Source organism: Pinus tabuliformis, chromosome 9, assembly GCF_031772625.1.
Source record: "Pinus tabuliformis cultivar Carrire ecotype Pingquan chromosome 9, CPIR1, whole genome shotgun sequence".
Lineage (NCBI taxonomy): Eukaryota > Viridiplantae > Streptophyta > Pinopsida > Pinales > Pinaceae > Pinus > Pinus tabuliformis.
Window position 1 is genome coordinate 208,526,278 of NC_142307.1, and position 12,452 is coordinate 208,538,729.

Consider the following 12,452-nt stretch of genomic DNA (forward strand, 5'->3'; position numbering starts at 1 on the left):
TATGTAATGGATTGTAATTAGTGCTTGTTGGTTGCACACTGATCATTTGCTGACATTTATAAAGGATATTACTATATACTGTGAGTGGGTATTACTTTTATGCATTGAGTAGTAGTTGTGATCAGTTTTTAAGGTGTAAATCTGACATTGAAGAAAAAATGGCCAGAATCAGTGAAGTATTAGAGTTCATGAAAACTCTTATACAATCTACTGTTGATGACACATTACAAATCAGCAAAGGATCTCTCTCAGAAATTCAGACATGCTTATATAATGCACAGGAAAAGATCGATTTTTTGCAGCTTGAATCACAGCTACAACAAGAAGAGCTACATCAAAATAGACATCATTTTGAACTTGTTTCTGGTACTGCAACCCATCAACAGCAAGACAATAATGTTACAGTTCATTTAGAGTTAGTACCCCATAAAGCAACAGTTTTCCATGCAGATGCAGAAACTCAGTCTGCACTTCCCAAGACCATCATGAGACCTTGGGAACAGCTTGTACACAACAAGCACAGAACTGGTCTTGAATATGACAAGGACTTGTCCTTTCATATTCTAGACTACGACAAGCCCATTCAGTTTCAGAGTGCTGGATTCATTCATGATAGTTCACCTGCTCCTCATGACAGTTCACCTCCAGCTGTTCCAGACTCTGCCTCTCTTCCACAGCAACAACAACATATTGTGAAACGCCAACACTGTGACCGAGTTGGCCATTTGAAAGATCATTGTTTTGATCTTCATCCATGTAAGCACTGTCATAAAACTAGCCATTCTTCACACAGATGCTTCAAAAATAAATGTCCTGCAAGAACAAAGATTCATCTTGGATGGATCGCTTCTTGGCAATGGGCATCAACAGCCAAGAAGATATTCCAAACACATGTCAGAACTTGTTCTAGAGTATTGAACAGTCTTGCAGTTGAGTTTTCTCCATCTTCTCACCTTGTATCTGACAGGGGGGAATGATGGTCATCTACAAGCTTCAAAGTCACATCAAGCGAGCCTGAGCCACAACCTGCCACACCAGTTTTAGAGTTGTAGCCAGAGACAAAGATGCCCGTGAACATGCCTTCAGTTGGCAATCTGGGACACTTCCTCTAGCAGAAGACTTCAGCTTCTTTCCAGTTTCGGAAGAATTCCAGGAACAAAATTGAGAACACTTCCTCTAGTAGAAGACACCAGCTTCTTGCTAGATTTGGAAGAGTTCCAGGAATTGCATTAAGCATTCCAGAGTTGTTGGTCATCCTTAAACCATCACAGGTTGAGACTTCCCTTTTCAGGTTGAAGTTCTCCCTTTTATGCGGGGTGAGACCTCCCTTTATTGGTTGAAGGTTTCCCTCTTCAAAACAACAGGAGCACTTCCTCTAGCAAAAGACTTCAGCTTCTTGCCAGCTTTGGAAGAGTTCCCGAAACCGCACTAAGTGTTCCAGTGTTGGTGGTCATTCTTAAACCACCGCCCTTTATACCAACATTTTAGAGAGCACATTCAGCCTAGTGTTGCCATGCATTTTTGCACATTTTGTATTACAACTCTCTTCTTGGACTCATACATAACCCTTCGGATTAAGGGGGGGAATGTTGGACACCTAATCCTCAATGGGTTAGTGTGGAAGTTGAATAGACAAAGTAGTCCAAGAGACCTTGGGATGTGAAACCCAACGGTCACAACAATGTACTATAAATGTATATCTCCTATTAATAAAAAATGTACTTTCATGTTTTATCATTAATATTTCTCTTGTTGCCCATGTGTGTTTAACACATTTGGCTTAAAAACCATGGTAAAAGATCTAAAGGGCAAGATAGTTTTAGGAGACATCACTTGAATATCGACCATCTTGTCACTCTCACGAGCATTGTAGAGGAATGTCACAATATTAAAGTTGATCTCTTATGTTGTTTTATGGACTTTATAAAATATTTTGACATTGTTCCTCAAGATAAGATCTAGGAGATACTTGAAGAGATCATGGTTCCTCCTGAGTTAAGGATCGTTGTGATCCACCTCTACGAGGCTGCCATTTCCAAGCTCTAAATTAATGAAGGGTTGCGGGATAAGCAAGGGTGTCCCCTATCCCCTACCCTTTTTTCGCATTTACATCAATAAGTTAGAGGAGTGTCTAGAAACTGCAGGTTGTAAGGGAACCAAGCTTGCTGATATAATCATTACTCTTCTCCTTTGTGCTGATGATATCGTTATTCTTGCAAAAAGCCTTGATGACCTACACAAACAACTTAAGACTCTTCATGTCTACTCCTCGAAGATGGGTATGACATTTAATACCAACAAGACTAAAGTCATGATCATTAAATCCATAAAGATTAGCCATGTATTTTTGTCTATGATAGCTATTTCTTAGAGAAGTTTTCTTCTTATAAATATTTGGGCATTGACATTCCTCTTCAACTCAACTGGAATTATAGCATTGAGAAAAGGATTATTGAAGGATGGAAAGCTTATTATGAGCTTGAAAACAATTGTAAGTCAGTCGATATTTACATTTGGAGTTAAAAAGGTTCTTCTTTGATACTTTTGTCACCCCTATTGTCTTATATGGATGTGAAGTTTGGGGTTGCAGTATCTCTAGAGAGTCGTGGAGAAAGATTGAGATGATTCAAAATGAATTCATAACCTTCAACCCTGAGATCAAGGGAAATACTCCATATCCTATCCTCTTGATCGAAGTTGACATGTCCTTCATTGAAAGCACAACTATGTTTACATATCTAATGTATAAGAAGAAGCTTTAAAAAACAGAATCCAAGAGGCTCCCAAAAATTGCTTCTAACTTTAGTCAAAACCCCCACCTTCGCCTTAAGCGTGGGTGGGATAAGGTTGTCCAGTCTTGGCTCAACCATTGAGGGATAAATGAGGAGATCATCATGAGAAGCAAGGATAGTGTCAAAGATACCACTGCCTCCCATTTTAAGGATAAGTTGTGGGATGATAAGGAGTTGGAGGGTAAAAGGAAGCTAAGATAGTGTGAGGTGATCAACCCCACCCTTGATAACCAGAATTATCTCTCTATGTTGACCAGCACTAAGAAAAAAATAAACATCGCTAGGATAAGAACTAATTCTCATGAGCTTCGAAGTGAAACTGGGTGATGGTCTACACCCAAGACTCCCTAGGACAATAAAATATGTAATATTTGCGATACTAAGAGGGTGGAAGATGAAAAACACTACCTTTTAAACTTCCCATCTCTTACTTGCATCCGCTCTCAATTCCCTAACATATACCACACTTCCAATCTTCTTGACTTATTAAGTCATCCCAACTATAATAATTTTGGAGTGCTTCTTTCCCTGTTTTTTTATCATAGAAACAAAATTTTGAAGAATCACAATTAGATCTTTTTATTTTCTTGAGGTCTGATAGACTCTATTGGTTTTAGTGGATGTTAATCACCATCATCATCATCATCATCATTAGTCCCTTAATCTTATAATATTTTTATTTCCTTAGTATTACTAATCCCTTGGATTTATAGTATCAATAGTCCCTTGTGTTTATTAAATTAACCCTTGGGTTTATAATATCAATCCCTTGGGCTTATTAAATCATTCCCTTTAGTTTATAATATCAATCCATTGGGTTTATAATATCAATCCTTTGGGTTTATTAATCACTTTTGTTTATTAATTAACCCCATGGGTTTATAGTATCAACCCATTGGGTTTATTAAATTAATCCCCTAGGTTTATTAAATTAATTTCTTCATTTTATTAAATTAATCCCTTGGGTTTAAATTATTCCCTTGAGTCTATCATATCAAACCCTTGGGTTTATTTATCCCATGGGTTTATTAAATTAATCCATTTGGTTTTCTAAATTAATACCTCGTGTTTATTAAATTAATCCCTTGGATTTATTAAATCAATCCCTTGGGTTTATAGTATCAATCCCTTGGGTTTATTAAATTAATCACTTGGGTTTATCAATCTATTTGGTTTATAATATCTATCCCTTGGGTTTGTTAATGCCTTATGTCCAATAGTGAGTTTATAATATTGAGTTTACTATTAGGATTGAATATTGGGTTTTATAAACTTAGGGTTTATAATATTAATCATAGCGATTTTAATATTAACCATAATATTTATAATAGTAATCACAGTGTTTAAGATTAATCCCTAAGTTTATAATCCCCTGGGCTTATAATTTTAATAAATATTTAGACTTATTAATCCCTTGAGTTTATTAATTCCTTTGGTAAATAATGTTAATCATTTAATTTTATTAACCACAAGGGTTTATAATATTAATTCATTGGATTTATAATATTAATAATTCCTTCAATTTATTAATCTCAAGGATTTATAATATCAAACATTTATGTTTATTAATCCCAATGGTTTATAATATTTATCCCTTGGATTTATAATATTTTTCCATTGGGTTTATAATATTAATAATCCATTCAATTTATAATATTAATAATTACTTGTGTTTATTAATCCCTTGGGTATATTAATCCTTTTGGTCTATAATGTTAATTTGTTTGCTTTAGAATCTTAATCTCTTGGGTTTATGAATATTAATAATCCCTTGGGCTTATAATATTTATCCCTTGGGTTTATTAATCCATTTGGTTTATAATATTAATCCATTGGATTTATGATATTAATCCCTTGGGATTATAATATTCATAATCTCTTAGGTTTATAATATTAATAATCCCTTAGGCTTATAATATTACTACAACATGTTTATAATGTTATAATATTAATACAACGAGTTTATAATCTTTGTTAGGGTCCCACCCTAACCCCCTTATTTATGTAATGGGATCGAGTCATAGTCAAGAGTCAATAAAGCCCATATTAATAATTGTAAGTGGTTAACCCGCAATTAATGACGGGACCACAGTTAGTTGCACATGGGCCCTAGTATTAGATAGATGGTATTAATAAAACCCATGGTATTGATCCTTGGTATTGCATGTATGAGTCATATATAAAGGATAGAGACTCCCTGTGAGGAGCATCGTGTCTTATTTTTGTATCGAGCTTTGCTCTATTGGAGGTTGCCCCCTCGAAGAGGCCAGTGAACATTGCTTTCTGAATAATAAAATATTTGTTGTTGTCTCTCACTATTCTATGTTTTGGGTATATTTCTTTGCATATTTTGTATTTGGGTATCTTTTTGCAGGTTAAGAGCATAACAAGTGGTATCAGAGCACTTTCCAGGGCCAGTGGGATCTCCATTTCTTAGCAATTTTTTTTTTTGGCTAGAGATGTGTTCCGACGTTTTTAAACCACGGGATCTGTCATTGAGCGCATTAAGCTGTGGATTTGGGGAGGCATGCACGGAGGAAATACAAGAGGTGGTCACGCTTGTTGGACTCCCTTGTAACCCCTCTAGGTACCCCTTCGAGTAGTAGCGCATTAGACAAAACCGCGTACAGACTGTCTTCTAAGTAACTTTTGGGTATATCGGAAGCCCCTTAGCTCCTCTGCAACCTCGCCATAGATAAATCGTCGGCCGTCTTGCTGCTACAGTACACCGAGAATAGCACTCGGAGAGATTACTCGCCCGTATGATAAGGTAGTCGGGTTGTACGGCTAAGGGTACTGTTGATCCTCCTTAGTTAGAGCCCTGAAACATTGGGCCGAGTACTACTGTTAGACCCTTATGTATATTGTGATATATAGCACCTGACTCTCCTCGAGACCATATTTCCCTTTTCTATCTGGGGATCACGCATCATCTCTGCCAGATCAGCGCGCAAAGAGGTGCAGCAGCAGCAGACATCAGTCCCGCAGTTCTGAGTTAGCAGACTAGCCTTTCTGATCTATTAGATCCATCAGATCCACAGCAGCAGTCTGTTCCGCTGCACAGAGCTATCCGATCCACCATTTAGATCTCTCAGATCCACCCATCAAAAAGTCGCGGAAGCAGTGCATTGTTTTGTACGAGCAGTTTCTAACTTCCAAGTCCAAATTGCGGATGGGGTCACAATGAAATGTGAAGGCCACTGTGAAAATGTCAAACTTCAAATGGGGGATTATCAGTTGAAGACCCACATGTTTTCCATACACATGGGAGGGTGCGACATTGTCCTCGGTGCTGAATGGCTTCGCACTCTTGGGCCAATCACAATGGATTTCCAGGAGTTATATATGAGTTTTAAGCAGAACAACTCCACACATACCCTCCGTGGACTCTAGGCGGGAGCTCCCTCTATCATCAGCTCACATAGGATGGAAAAATTGCTAAAAAAGGGCCATCATGGAGTTATAGCTCAATTTAATGCCATCCAGGCAGTCAAAACCAAGTCTCTGCCGATTCATCCGAGATGCAACAGATTTTAAATAACCTTCTGCCGATCTTTGACAAGCCTGATGAGCTTCCACCCTCAAGAGGGGAACATGATCATAGCATCACCTTGGTTCCAGGGGCCCAACCCCCAAATGTGAACCCATACAGATATTCGTTCACCCAAAAGAATGAAATAGAAAAAATAATCAAGGAACTTTTGGAAGCAGGTGTCATTCGTCCCAGCATTAGTCCTTATTCATCACCGGTGGTCATGGTGCTCAAGAAAGATGGGGAGTGGCAGATGTGTCCAAACGTCAGGGCCCACAATAAGTTGACAGTCAAAGATAAATTTCCCATCCCGGTGGTTGACGATTTGCTGGATGAACTCAATGGGGCTCACTTCTTCACTAAGTTGGATCTTCGCTCAGGCTACCACCAAATTCGCATGAAGGAAGTCGACATTCCAAAGACTGCTTTCAGAACTCATGAAGGCCATTATGAGTTCCTGGTCATGCCATTCGGTCTTTGTAATGCCCCCTCTACTTTTCAGAGCCTTATGAACCACGTTCTCAAACCATATCTCAGGAAATTTGTCCTTGTCTTCTTCGATGACATCCTCATCTATAGTTGCACTTGGGCTACACATCTTCAGCATGTAGATCTACTCTTGCAACTTCTCCGCAAGCATAAATTATTTGTCAAGATGTCCAAGTGTTCGTTTGGCATGGAAGAAGTTGAGTATTTGGGCCACATTGTGGGGCGTGAAGGTGTCAAGGTGGACCCCAAAAAGATCCAGGCAATGCAGGATTGGCCTCAACCTAAGACGTTGAAGAGCTTGAGAGGATTTTTGGGTCTCACAGGCTATTATCGTAAATTTTTCCGCAACTATGGTCGCATAGTGAAGCCCCTCACTCAACTCCTGAAGAAAAAATCATTCTTCTGGAATGAGGACGCACAACAGGCATTTACAGCTCTCAAAAATGCCATGTGTTCCACTCCAGTCTTAGCACTACCTGACTTCACCAAATCGTTTGTCATTGAATGTGATGCTTTGGGTACGGGTATTGGGGTGGTCTTAATGCAGGAAGAGTGACCTTTGGCCTTCACAAGCCAACAACTAAGTGGGAAGAATCTGGGCCAATCTACCTACAAGAAGGAAATGATGGCCATCTTACATGCAGTAGAGACCTGGCGACCTTACTTATTGGGGCGATGTTTCCAAATCCGCACAGACCATCACAGTCTTAAATATTTTTTGGAGTAATGCCTATCCTCCCCACAACAAAATAAATGGCTCGCCAAAATGCTGGGATATTATTATGAGATCATTTACAAGAAAGGGAAAGACAATAGTGTAGCAGATGCATTATCTTGCCAATTTGAGGAGGAAAGTACTCTGCTAGCAATTTCCCTCCCCATTCCAGAATGGATTGAAGAGGCTCGCAGGGAATGGTTTTCGCATCTCGAGCTCTCCCAACTCATTTCTCAATTGCAGGTGGATCCAAATTCCACCAAGGGCTACTCGTGGCAAGATGAGATTCTTCGCTACAGGGACAGAGTCATAATATCACCAACATCCACCCTCAAAAGTCGCATTTTGGTATAATTGCACTCATCCCCCATTGCAGGACATTCAGGCTTTTAGAAGACGTATGCTCACACCAGAAGATCATTTTTTTGGACAGGCATGAAAAAGGACATCCTTACTTTCGTAGCAGAATGCGATGTCTGTCAACGCCACAAAGGGGAGACCGTCAACACACCAGGCACATTACAATCGTTGCCCATCCCAGCATCAATATGGACGAAGGTTTCTATGGATTTCATTACAGGTCTTCCAAAGTCAGGAAACAAGTCAGTCATCATGGTGGTTGTGGACAGACTTTCGAAGTATGCTCATTTCTATGCCCTACCCCACCCGTTTATACCAACTTTGGCCGCTCAATCTTTCATGGATTAGATCTTCAAATTGCATGGCATGCCCACTTCTATTGTGCCCGATCGCAACCCAATCTTCACCAGTAATTTTTGGCAGGAACTCTTGAGGCTACAAGGCACTCAACTAAAATTCAGTACTTCCTATCATCCGCAAATGGATGGTCAAACTGAAGCCGTCAACAAATTTCTGGAAACCTACCTTAGGTGTTTCGTTCAGAAAAGCAACATCTTTGGGTACAATGGTTACCTCTAGCTGAATGGTGGTATAACACCAACTATCATGCCACCACCAAAATGACTCCCTATGAAGCAGTATATGGTCAACTCCCTCCTTCCCCTACTTCTTATATCAAGGGGTGCTTAAAGGTACAAGCAGTGGATCAACTCCTACAACACCGCGTAACCATGCTCGCCCATCTTAGAGAGAATATTCATCAAGCTCAAAACTGCATGAAGCAACAGGTAGACAAGCATCGCTTAGAGTGCCAATTTCAAGAAGGGGATCAGGTCTTTTTGAGGTTGCAACCATATAAGAAAACATCACTCAAATACAAGGGTTGTCAAAAACTATCTCCAAAATTCTATGGACCATATCAAGTACTTCAGCGCATTGGAGAAGTGGCTTACAAGTTGGCTTTACCACCTACTACAAAAATCCATCCATTTTTCCATGTCTCATGCCTCAAGAAAGTGATTGGGAACAATTGCAGAATTCAAACCAGTCTACCTGAATTGGACGAAGAAGGGTCAATCTGGCTCCAACCTGAACAGGTCCTAGACACACGAGATAGGCACCTGCGGGGCCGCATGATTAGGGAAGTCCTCGTCAAGTGGAAAGACACCTCTCCGGAAGATGCAACTTGGGAACTAGCCACTGTTCTTCAGCAGTTTCCGCAGCTTCAGCCTTGAGGATAGGGCTAGTCTTAAGGGGGAGGGCATGTTAGGGTCCCACCCTAACCCCCTTATTTATGTAATGGGATCGAGTCATAGTCAAGAGTCAATAAAGCCCATATTAATAATTGTAAGTGGTTAACCCGCAATTAATGACGGGACCACAGTTAGTTGCACATGGGTCGTAGTATTAGATAGATGGTATTAATAAAACCCATGGTATTGATCCTTGGTATTGCATGTATGAGTCATATATAAAGGATAGAGACTCCCTGTGAGGAGCATTGTGTCTTATTTTTGTATCGAGCTCTGCTCTATTGGAGGTTGCCCCCTCGAAGAGGCCAGTGAACATTGCTTTCTGAATAATAAAATATTTGTTGTTGTCTCTCACTATTCTATGTTCTAGGTATCTTTCTTCGCATATTCTGTATTTGGGTATCTTTTTGCAGGTTAAGAGCATTACAATCTTAATCACTTGGGTTGATAATAACCATAGAATTATTTATTGCAATAATATTGAGTTTATATATATATATATATATGGTTGAAAGTAATATATAGTCTATATATAATTAATTTTATTAATATACTCTAACTATATATAAGATTTTGATAGTTATATAATAATTATTCATCATAGCATAATGGTGAGAGATAAATAAGTAATATTAATAATAACTAAATACTATTATTATATCATGTTATAGGTTCATTATATTATAGTTTGAAATTGAATAAATTATAAACACTATGAACATAAGTTGGATATACTCATGAAATCCCCAAGCCTAAAAGGAACATGAATATTTAGAAACGAAAGTCTCATTCCAGAAGATCAAGTTGAAATTAGGAAAGAAGTCCAAAAGGTCAACGAGGCAAGAAAAGAAGGGAAATGGGCAATCATTAGGAATAAGAAAGCTATCATTAGAGATAGAGTCTCAAACACGAGTGAGAAATAGGGACTTGCATCACTCTGGATCCTCTTCTATAATTTTCGTGGTTTTCCATGGTGTAAAGGTCCTATGTTAAGCTGGATCCCAAGAGATATTGATCTTATTCTTCTAGTGGAAACTTTGGAACGTGATAAGTCTAGGGTCCCTCACCTTGATGGTTTCACTCTTTGGTCAGCCTGGAATAAGAAATCCTCCCGGATGGATTTTGGAAGTATAGCCTGTTATATAAGGAACGTTGTTTCCTCTCACATCCAACTTCATAAAATCGACCCCTTCAATCAATACATTTGGATCAAGATCTCTGACTCTACCACCAATAGGATCTTTCTTGCAATTTTTTATTTCTCTCCTATCAACTCTACATCCTATAAGAAAAACAACTTGGATAAGAATGGTCCTTTCAATACCTTTGAAAAAGACATCTACAACCTAAGGAATGAAGGTAATATCCTTCTGCTTAGGGAATTTAATGTTAGAATTGCTACTAACCAAGCTGTTATGTTGAGTAACAACTCTAACCCTCACCCCCTATGGATTGATGAATATAGTAACTTAGCTAATAGATTCAAGAGAAAATCTGAAGACATAATCGAGAACTTATTCAGCACCGAGCTCATCAAACTTTGTATTCTGAGGACTTAATCATTTTTAATGGTATTAACAAGTGGCCTCTCTCCGATCAGATGACCTGTTTCCATGGTCTGGGTAGCAATGTCATGGATTCTGTGATTTCTGACACCCTTGTCTTCAATCGTATTACAAACTTTGAGCTACTTAACAGTTTCAAGCCTGACTCTGACCACAGGCCTCTATCTATATCCCTCAATCTTGTTATGCATACCACCCACATGGAGGAGACCGATGAAAGAAAAAGACACATTCGCTCTGATAGAAGTAAGGTTGACCTTTTCTTAAGGTATGTAGAAAGGGATTTGGGTTCCCTCACTTATAATAATAACATTGATTAAATTTATTACCATTTTACTACTACCCTTTCCACTACTATTAGCAAGTTCTCTAATGAGACTTCGTATAAGCAAGATAATAGAACTTCCAATTCCTCATATGATAAAGATTGTAAAATTGCTAGGAAAGCGATCAAAGACGCTCCTAATGAAATCATTAAGCTCTGAAATATAAGTATATACAAAGCTCTCGTCAAGAAGAAGAATATGTCATATATTAATAAGAGACAAGAACATCTTCTCCGCCTTTCTAAAGCCGCACCGAGAAAGTTTTGGCGAAATTTTCTTGTTTGTAAAACAAAAGATAATCATTCTATCCCCTTAGGAAATTGGGACAACTATATTAAGAAGTTGTATGACTCTCCGGACACCATGGGAACCATCTTAAACACTCCTATTAAGGAGGATGTATTTTCTCTGGAAGATGTTGAGTCTGGGATTAATAAGCTCACTAATGGGAAAGCTAAAGATATTGAAGGATACCAAGCTGAGATCTTTAAAATGGGAAGATCTATCCTCATTTCTCATCTCCACAAGCTTCTCAATTTGGTTGTACAGCATGCCTTCCCTCAGCTTTGGACGCAAAGCCTTATTGTGCCTATCTTTAAATATGGGGACAAAAGTGTTCCCTCAAACTACATGACCATTATGATTAGCCACATATTGGCCAAGTTATATGGGCACATTTTGGAAAAAAAAGCTTAACCTTTGGCTTAAACACCATGGTAAAAGAGCTCAAGGGAAAGCTGCTTTTAGGAGACATCACTCGACTATCGACCGTCTTGTCACTCTCAGGATCATTGCAGAGGAATGTCACAATAGTAAAGTCGATCTCTTATGTTGTTTTGTGGACTTTAGAAAATCTTTTGACGTTGTTCCTTGAGATAAGCTCTAGGAGAGACTTGAATAGATCATGGTTCCTCCTAAACTAAGGATAATTTTGATGCACCTCTATGAGAATGTCATTGCCAAGCTTAAGACCAATGAAGGGTGGTCTAAATACATTAAATGCAATATCAGAGTTAAGCAAGGGTGTCTCCTATCCCCTACCCTTTTTGGAATATACATCAATAAGCTAGAGGAGTGTCTGGAAACTGCAGGTTGCAAGGGCACTGAGCTTGCTAGTATAATCATTACTCTTCTCCTTTATGCTGATGATATTGTTCTTCTTGCAAAAAGCCATGATGACCTAGACAAGCAGCTTAAGACTCTTCATGTCTACTGCTCCAAGATGGGTATGATAGTTAATATCGACAAGAATAAAGTCATGATCATTAAATCCAAAAATATCACCCATGGTAGTTTCGTTTACGATAACCATTGCTTAGAGCAGGTTTCTTCTTATAAATATTTGGGTATTAACTTTCCTCATCAACTCAACTGGAATTATATCATCAAGAAAAGGATTATTGGAGGATGGAAAGATTAT